Source organism: Rattus norvegicus, chromosome 3, assembly GCF_021556685.1.
Source record: "Rattus norvegicus strain SHRSP/BbbUtx chromosome 3, alternate assembly SHRSP_T2T, whole genome shotgun sequence".
In the NCBI taxonomy this organism is placed as follows: domain Eukaryota; kingdom Metazoa; phylum Chordata; class Mammalia; order Rodentia; family Muridae; genus Rattus; species Rattus norvegicus.
The window spans coordinates 107,602,499-107,610,681 of NC_141536.1; the positions used below are offsets into that span (position 1 = coordinate 107,602,499).

At 44.5% G+C, this 8,183-nt stretch overlaps 1 non-coding gene across 1 annotated transcript; it reads right to left on the minus strand.

Moving 5' to 3' along the window:
- Positions 1 to 6,079: 6,079 nt before the first annotated feature.
- On the minus strand, positions 6,080 to 6,186 carry LOC147995649 (U6 spliceosomal RNA). The gene has a single exon (XR_015685052.1). It is a non-coding gene; the product is annotated as a U6 spliceosomal RNA (small nuclear RNA).
- Positions 6,187 to 8,183: the final 1,997 nt, after the last annotated feature.

Consider the following 8,183-nt stretch of genomic DNA (forward strand, 5'->3'; position numbering starts at 1 on the left):
TTTTGCTGCCCCCCCTCTTTCTCTCTCGTGCGTGTGCGTGTGCGTGTGCGTGTGTGTGTGTGTGTGTGTGTGTGTGTGTCTCAGCAAGGCAGCAGGCAGTGACAGAACCTTGGTGTCATTCTTCATGTGCCACCCACATGTTTCTTTGAGACAAGGTCTCTCACTGGCCTAGAACTTGCCACATAGGACAGACTGTCTGGTCAGTGAACCCCAAAGACCCACCCTGCCTCCTCAGCGCTGGGATTACAAGGCCACACTTCCACAGCCAGCAGCAGGAGAATGAGCACAGGTTTCTAGAAGAACCTTCTAGATCTCAGCCTCAGATCCGCAAGCACTTTACCAACCGAGCTATCTTCCCCGCCCCGGCATTCCTGTTTTCTAATCTCACATGCTTTGCTGTGGTCTCTGAGTCTTCCGTCTTCTCTCCCCTGTGTGAGGAATCACTGTTAGTGCACCATGGCCAAGGAGACTGGCTAAAACCTGGACTCCATTATCAGGCTTCCTGGGTTTGGTGTGTTCCTCCCCCACCTCGCAGCCATGCGGCCTTTAGTCTTTTGTTTAACCCTCTCATATGCAAACTAGGGAAGATATCAGAGTTAAGATGGCCAGGATAATCAAAGGAGATGGTTTTTAGCTTGAGGTAGTTACACAGTCCTGGGTGCAGTGTGCTACTATTTTATGATTGCAAATGTCTGAACCGTGCTCCTTCCTTTGTTTTCACTGCAACAGCTCTACTTTCAGCGGCCACTTTTAGCCTGGGTTACCCACACTCCTGCTTAATGTTTTGTTCTGCCTTTGACCCTCCTCATCCCATCCCACAGGGCCCATACAGGCTACTTCCTAAAACACCAGGGAAGTCTCCAGATCAGTCACGGTGACTCCCTCCTTATATCTATAGCTTGCAACCTGCACTTTTCTGGGCATTTTCCTAGCCTTTGAGAATTTACCCAGCCCAGTGTCTGTCTGCTGTAGTACGTTGATGGAGGACCCAGGCTATACAACTCTGTTTGCTAACTGTGGAACCCGTGTGCCTCTCACTGTGTGTCCTCGGTTAGTACAGAAACTCCAACCAGGCTACGTCTTTACTTACACAACGTTTTCCACTCCTCGCTGTCTTCCTAAGATAGGTTTTGAGCATAAAGGGAGCTTTCACCCCTCACATACACAGGAGCACAGGTCTCTGGCTCCTCTGCTCTTGGATATCACGTTCCTAGTTTGATCCTGCCATGTCCTGTGTTAGTTTCTGCTGAGGCTTAGGCATCCATTCTCGGCATATGAGCATCGTACTGGATCTCTCTTTCCTCCCTCAAAGCCTATGATTCCTTCTCTGAGGCTTCCCTTGGCCTGACTCCGGGCCCTTGCTGGTCACATAACTGATAATTCTGCAATTTTTCTCCTTTAGTTTCATGTCACACACCGACTGTGGAGAACTATGATGCTGGTTCATATCTTTATGTCCTTAGAAAATTCTCTCAATTAGAATCTATCTGGAGCAGGCAAGATGATTCAGGAGGTAAAAGGGCTTGCTGTGCAAGCCAGATGACCTGCGTTGGATCCACAACAGAGGGAGAGAACCAAAGTTGTCTTCTGACTTCCACATACTTGTGGCAGATACACATACATACACATTAAGCACAAATATGCACACACACATACACATCAAACACATGCACACACAAGCATTTCAAACACACACGTACACATCAAGCGCACACTTGCACACACATACACAGCAAACACATATATACACTCAATAATAACAATTTCTTAAATCCCTTATTTCCTCTAACTCTATGATCATACATCCATACCAGCTGTTCTTATTCCTTTAGGGAACTGATGTCTGTTAGATTGTGAGCTCTGTGTGTTCTTGTGGGTAGAAACCATGCTTCCTCTCACAGTCCAAATGCAATATTAAACAGTCACTGAATACTGTGTTTACTGATTAAAATTTGGAGACAAAGCACTTGAGAGAGATTGTAGGCTATCCCTTACATTGTGCTAAATACTGTGTTCACATGATCTTAGCCAATGTTCTCAATGGTTTATATTAGTACCATTATTGTGTACCTTTGGTAGGTTTAGGAACTGTGAATTAGAGAGACTAAGTGATTTCCTCAAGAAGCAACTAGGACTCCAACCTCAGTTTATCTGACTCCAAGTTCCAAGATTTTAAGCCACTCTTTTCACGGGTACCATTGCCTCAGCCGCCCAGTGTGTCTTTCAGTTCTTTCTAGTTAGATCTTCAAGCTGCACAAACATTAGTTGAGGCTGTTGGTGACCACACCTCACCCTTGCTTTCTCCCCGAAGTAGCTGTACTTCCTCACTCAGTATTGCCCCCAGACCATATTCCCCATCTCATAAAAATGATGTACAGAATGCCACATATTCCATTATTCAAATTGGCCAGTCTTCTTTCATGTGGCGTGTATGTGTGTGCATGGTATATGCACAAATGTCACAGCTCACATGTGGAGGCCAGAGAACCATCTGTGGAAGTTGGTTCTCTCCCTCAACCATGTGGGTACTGAGGATCACACAGCATAGTCCAAGCCGGCTTTGAACTCTCTTTCCTCCTTATTTAGGCTCTTATTAGGGTTGGGGTTACAAACGCATGCATGCTGGTGTGCCTAGATCTATGCTTAGTTCCAGGGATCCCTTTAATTCCTGCAGGGGCGGGGGCGGGGGCAGAGGCAGAGTTCTGAGTTTGAGCCAGAGCTATACAGGGAAACTGTCTCAAAAACAAACAAACAAACAAACAAACAAACAAACACAAAAGAGAGACATTTCTCCATGGAGGAGGGAGGCAAATCACAGTCTAAATGATCAAGGCCTTCAAGAAGACTCTGAATAAAGGTGCTTGCCACCAAGCCTGAGGACCCAAGTTTAATCCCCAGGGCCCACACAATGAATGCAAAGAACTGACTCCCACAAATTATTCAGTGACTTCCACACATGCACTCTGTACATGTGTACACACACACAAACTTATTCTCTGTCTGTCTCTGTCTGTCTCTGTCTCTGTCTCTCTCTGTCTCAGTGTCTCTGTCTCGGTCTCTCTCTTTCTCTCTCCCTCTCTCCCTCTCTCTCTCTCTCTCTCTCTCTCTCTCTCTCTCTCTCTCTCTCTCTCTCACACACACACACACACACACACACACACACCCCAGAACACACACACATATGCATGCGAACACATATGCACGACATACCAGCCCATGCCCAGTGAAGCACCACAGCATTCTGGGAAGCTCCTGCATGTGTTCACGGGCATCTGTAATGCACACAGACACACATATAAGATCTTATAATATGTGGGGAAAATGAGAGATTATCGTCTGAAAATAAAACTATAGTGATCTTGCTGTCTCCAGTTCACTCTATAGCAGAGGTTGGCATTGAACTTCTGCTCTTCCTGCCTCTATCTTCACCTACCATGTTGCTGGGATTGCAGATGTGCCGCCACTCCTGACTCTTATGCTAAAGATAGAATCCAGGGCTTTGAACATGTTAGGCAAGCAATCTATCAATGCATCTACATGCCCAGCCCACAGGTCTTTTATTGTTGTTTTGTTTAAGACAGAATCTCGCAGTTTCCCACACTGATCTCAAATTTATAATCCTTCTGCCTCAACCAAGGGTTGTCATATGCACAGTCATGTCCAGTTATAACCTCTGCTTTAAACATTATAATCTGCTATTAATTCATTATTGATTTTTGCTTAACTAAACCACATAGCCATTTGTGTGATTTAAATTTTAGCACAATTACTGTGCTGTGCTCTAGTAATAAAACGACTGTGTTTGGACTCAGTTACCTAAATGTAAATTTGGTAGATTGGGGGTATGGGCTCTACTTTTCTTTTTAATTATTTATGGGAGGAAAGAAAGGAGTTGAGTATATAAGCTAAGTCTCTGGTTTATTCATAAACAAAACAATCAGCTGACTTAGCTCTCTCTGATCTAACCGAAAGCCTAAAAATGTGAATACGCTAGGAAATGAGAGGCCGAGGGTGGCTCAATATCTCCAAACCATCTCATTACAGTTTACTTAGCAGCCTTAACCTTCCGACCGGAAGGTAGCAAATGACTTTGCACATAGAAACAAGGACAAGGCTTTACTCTATTTACTTATATTAAGACGACATACCAGCCCATGCCCAGTGAAGCACCACAGCATTCTGGGAAGCTCCTGCACGTGCTCACGGGCATCTGTAATTGCATGTTCTTCGTCTTTCAGATTAGTTTTATAGCCTAGTTAATTCATTCCATCTCCAAAGGATATGGGGTAACCGTGGACCACTGTTAAGCAAAGAAGGCCAAACCGCAGACGGAAATTGCAGCCCAAGAGGTTTGGATCCATTCCATAAGGCTGAGTGGGCTGGTCATGTGGATTATAGGGTAAAGGCATTTGCTGCCAAGCCTGGTGACCTACTCAGTTATTAGAACGCTCAAAGTAGGAGAGAACTGACTGTTCCAAATTATCCTCTGGCCTCCACATGCACATCGTGGAACTCCCACACGTGGATGCACACACACAAACACACACACACACAAAGAAAGGAAGGAAGGAAGGAAGGAAGGAAGGAAGGAAGGAAGGAAGAAAGAAAGGAAGAAGGAAGGAAAAAGCTAGGAGTGACACCAGGAAGCCCTTACTCAGGCTAAGAAGGTTGAACTTAAAAGTGCTGGGGCTGGGGCCTGGAGATGGCACGGTAGGTACAGTGCATGAAGAACCTGCAGGAAGCCTGGGTTGGCAGTACACATCTCTAACCCCAGTGTTCCAGAGGTGGAAGGTGAAGACATGGGTCCCAAGAGGCTCATGAACCAGCTGGCCTGACAGATGCAGGAGCAAACAACAAACTGGGAAGTGAGACGATGATTCTGCCCCATGGCTGCTTTGAGCTCACCATGTTCTGTAAGTAAAGCCCCAGAAACTCATTGGTTCCCCAGGGTGAACTCTAATGGGCTAGTACTTTGATGTTCACATCTCCCCCAGGGAAGCAGTTTTTACAACAGTTTGTGGGGTTTTGTGGATGTTGTTTGTTTGTTTGTCTTGATACTGGGGTTTTGATGTATAACTGCCTTATCTGAAACTTGTCACAATCCACCTGTCTCAGTCTCCTAGCTGCTGGAATTGCAGGTATGTACCCTCCCCCTAATAAGCCTTGATGTCAAGCATTACTGGATAGAGCCTATGCTTAGGAACTCACCTTAGTGACTTGTTCTCATATTCATCAAATTTCCATAGACAATACACTTCTCTTATCCAAGGAAAGGTTGGTTACATTTGAGATTCCCTGTGGAATGAGCTTGAGAGGAAGCATGGGTTGCTGGGGGTTGGGCTTGGGATCACAAAATGCATAAACAATAAACTGTGACTTCAAAGATCACCTAGGAAATACTTGGACCCTAGAATAGATGTATGGGAGCATATCTATCTCCCAACGGCCACTCAGAAGGATTAAAGCTGCATAAAGACAAAAGGTGGACCGGAAGATCATTCTTCAGTGACAGGGTCCTAGGTGGGAGGGTCAGGACAGCAGAAGATGAAGACAGGAAAAGGTGAAGGCAGATGGCATTAGGAAGTCTTGGACAAGCTGATGACTTGTAAGCTTTATTCAGAAGTATGGCATCTACATCCAGGAGAGAAATGGGACAGAGTCCGCAGAGAATATCACACAACCGGACAAAGTCAACAGGAAGCGAATCAAGCACAGTTGCACAAAGGGAGCACGGGGTGTTTCAAGAGCCTTACAGACCTAGCACACAGCAGCCTTAGGACTGACTGACAGCTAGCTAACTCCAGTCTCTACAAAAGGGAACACCAAATTCCCAGGAACTAAAATCTTAATTCCTTTGAGGCCCTGGACACCAGCCCTAGACTGGCTTTGCGAAGTCTGTTCTTGGGCAATGACACAGACCTAGGTTCCTGTTGTCCTCTCATTGGGGTCTCTGAGAAAAGCATTGGATTGGCCTGGCTTTCAACAGTGGACATTTAGTTGAAAAACAGGGCAGGCAAAGAAGTGTTAGCTTAGCCTCTGAAGGACAGTTCATATCCAGGAACGGCTGTGGGTTTTTGTGTGTTCTTTGATGTTTCTCATGCTGTGTTTTCATGTCATCCTTGCACAGGACCCAGGCTTATCCTCACTGTGTCATTCCAATGTTAGCACATGTGCTGCCAAATGTAAATGTGTCTTGCCCACTTGTACATCTGTGCAACACACATGCCTGATGCCTTTGGAGGCCTGTAGAGGGCATTGGATTCCTGGGAACTGGAGTTACCAATGGCTGTGAGACTCCATGTGGGTGCCATGAATCAAACTTGGGTCCTCTGGAAGAGCAGCCAGTGTTAACTCCTGAACCATCCCTGCAGCCCCACACCTGTCCTCTTATTCTAATTGTATGCACTGCTTATGACCCAGAGGAAAGGCTCTTCTCTTTCCTTAATAGTTTTTCTTGCCTAGAAAGAAAACTTACGAAAAGAGGGATGGCAATCACTAAAAATAACTCTCAAGGGCTAGAGAGATGGCTTAGAAATGCTGACTGCTCTTCCAGAGGTCCTGAGTTCAATTCCTAGCAATCACACGGTAGTTCACAACCATCTGTAATGGGATCCAATGTCCTCTTCTGGTGTGTCTGAAGACAGCTACCGTGTATTCGTATACATAAAATAAATAAATAAATCTAAAAAAAAAAAACCCACAACTCTCAAAACTATGCCAAGGTCCAATAGTAGAATTTCAGAACAAAAATATTCAAAATTGCCATAAAGAATAAAAAATTCTCTTCCAATTTCAAGAACTGCTGCAGACAGCCACTAATAAAACTAACCCAGCACCCATGCGTGACCAGTACATGATAAAAATGTCTAAATGTTCTAATTAAGAAGAGTTTTAAGAGGTCATCTAACTAAGAATGTTGCAAAAATAGGGTTAAAGTTAGAAGGCATGCTAAATCTTATAATTACTTCCAGAAAATACAAGTTAGTTCTCTTGAAGGAACAAGTCCGGGCTCAATTACTCATAAAGGGCGGCCTGACATAATAGGCCCTGCTGCATGATTTGGGTCTGGCAGACATTCTCTTGATGCCTCCCTCTACCTTTTTATACCCACAGTGATGAAATTATGATTGCTGAATGAAATGGGTTTATTATCAGGTCTGATTAGACTTCTGCTACCCAACTGAGAACACAAATTGCAAACGGTCTCCTTGGACTTGCTCCTGAAAGCTGGAAGTAGGCTGTGGTAAACTTATAAACACATCCATCATGCTACAGTCAATTGTCTAGCACTGGGCCCACTGAGAGCCTTGCCAGATGCTGCCCTGTATTCCAAGAGTCATGCCATAACCATTGAGCTTTCTAGAAAGAGCCTCAGGAAAATTTATGTTACTCCTCAACCCTACTCAGTTTTTATATTAACTACCCTTCACATTCATTTTATGTGCAAAGGTCATAAAAAAAAAACATTTAGAGAAAAGGGACTTTGTGTCATGAAGTCCACTAAGAAGTTAAGATTAATGGGGGCTGGAGAGGTGGCTCAGTGGTTAAGAGCACTGACTGCTCTTCCAGAGGTCCTGAGTTCAATTCCCAGCAACCACATGGTGGCTCACAGCCATCTGTAATGGGATCTGATGCCCTCTTCTGGGGTGTCTGAAGGCAGCTACAGTGTGCTTACATACATAAATGAATCTTTAAAAGAGAAGTTAAGACTAATGGTTAGTGATAATTAGTTGGATACTTACAGAATCCCAAGATTCTGTATCCAGGATTGTACCAGTGTGATAGTTCCATCAAGCCACTACCTCTAAGTTATGAAGATGTGTTATACACAACTTACATGACAGATTAGGTCTCAAAACTTAAGAAATGTCATTACTATCTTCAGAACTTAATAGGGACAGATTATCATTTAAGGGATAACTGAGGGGAGCCTACTGACTGTAGATTATAAGATACACTACAATCCCAACATTCTTTAATGTTTTTAAATTTTCACAAGTTGCTAACTGCTACTTGTGGTGGTTTGAATGAAAATTCCCCATACAGGCTCATGAATTTGAAGACTTGGTCCCCAGATGGTGGTACTGTTTGGGGAGGCTTAGGTGTCTGCTAAAAGAAGCATGTTACTGGGTGGGAATGAGGCAATGTGTGTGTGTGGGGGGGGGGGTGTATGTGTGTGTGGG